Below are 2,056 nucleotides of genomic sequence, written 5' to 3' on the forward strand. Positions count from 1 at the left end.
GGCATGTGTTTTGGTTTGAGTTTGATATGATTTGTTTGTATCCATTTAGAAGAGGCAAGAAAAGTGGACCCACTAATTCAATTAAATGGACCGGAGGTAGTATTTAGTTAACCCATTTAAGCCGAAATGACATTGACATAAACTGAACCATTTTGAATGTTGGTTCTTGGCTTCAAGATGGACTGCTCTTTTGAAGTTAAAATAATAATTCGAAAAAATATATCAACCTTTAAATTAAAGCGGGTTGTACCAAAGTTCATAAATAAATGTTGATGTAGAAGAAAATAAATGACAGATAAATAGGGACTTATTTTGAGAAAATAGATATATACTATCTTGAGTCTTAAATATATTACATGATTTGTAATATAAATTATATTATAAATTAAATCTTATATTTATAACCTACAAAAATGTGAAATGAAGTTTTCGATGTAGTTAAGTGTGTCCCACGTAGAATGTGGCCCGCTTATTCATTCAGACGCAGGTGTTTGTGGAAATCATGTGAGCTATGTACGGACCCATGAGCCTCCATCTTTTTACGTTTCCTCTCCTATTTCTTTTCATCATTCTTCCCTTTTTAATCTCACTATTTTTGAAAAAAAAAAAAGAGAGAAAAGGAATCACATTAGTGAGTTCTAACATATATATATATATATATATAGAACTTATAATTTGAGTGTCTTGTTCTGTTTTATTTCCACTTTACCGAGTTAAATGCATTTTAAAATTTCCTGAGTTTAAGTATATCCTAATTCATTTCCACCGCTCAACCATGAGTATTTTAAGGAACATGTTTTATTTTGGTTAAAGAAAGGAACAAAACCTGTTTAATTATATTGCTTTGGTGCTATTATATAATATTATTGGTGTTTAAATTGTCGGATTGTATTTGCCTTACTTCATTAGCTTGTGCTATTAGGTGGAATATTACATTCGAGCTCCACCAAAAAACATCGCGTTTTGATTTTTGTTCTTTTTTTTTTGGGTTTGGAAACTTGACTATATGTGTTTTATTTGAAATTATGATGGAGAAAATTCCGTTGATCAAAATAGAAGAAAAAAAGATGAACAAAATTCCAACCACAACACTACAACCAAAAAGTAATCAAAAAAATATTAGTCGGAGAGCTTTTATTTATTTAATTTTTTTTATAATTAAGGAGGCGAATTTGATTTTATACTTAATGCTGGCCAAACGAAAAAACTCTGATTTTACTAGTGATGATATCTGGATGATTTTACAAAACAAAATTTAATAGCTGAAGGCAGATTGCAATTTTTAGTTTTTTACTCTATCACACAGGATCTCAACAACAAATGGAAACATCATAACACGTCATGTTCGGGCAGAACAAATAAAAACTATATATGTTCCATTGAAAGAGAAAAACAACATGGAGTTACTGTTTGGGAATGAAGGGTTGAATGGGTCAACCAAGACCAAGAGGACTCGAATCCAGCAACAACGGAATGGGTTCATTCTTTACAACATGATAAACTAAAATTTGAAGTATCTATATTTAGTGTCTGACAGTATTTTAAATAAAATTATTTTTAATAAGAAGATACTTATGTCTAACAAAAATAAAACAGCTCAAGTTATTTGAGCGTGAGGGTCCAAGTTGAAGGAGATTTGAGAACGAAGATTTCAACCAAGAGGATTTGAGTTTGGTGGAAGTGGAAAGAGTTCGTTCTTCGTACCGGGATAAACAAAAGTCTAAGGTATCCACGTTTAGTGCCTATAACGCTCCAAATATGTATGTCTGATAGAAAAAACGGGTCAAAGTCGGGGGCCCACAAAGAGCATTTGGTGACAAGTTCCACTTGTAGCTTTTTTTAATGGTGAGCTGCTTTCATACATATTCCCATTATATTATAAGATTAAGAATCAACCCTCTACCGACTGCTAATATCATATATACATATTTCAACAACTCCAACGCACAACCCAACAAAATCTCACAACCAGACAGCCCATTACAACCCAAACATGCTTCGACACACATATCTTTCACATCATTACTTCACTGTTACCTTAAAGCAGCATCATACG

The sequence above is a fragment of the Neltuma alba genome, unplaced genomic scaffold (genome assembly GCF_004799145.2).
Source record: "Neltuma alba isolate B1F8T4 unplaced genomic scaffold, ASM479914v2 tig00012116_pilon, whole genome shotgun sequence".
NCBI lineage: Eukaryota > Viridiplantae > Streptophyta > Magnoliopsida > Fabales > Fabaceae > Neltuma > Neltuma alba.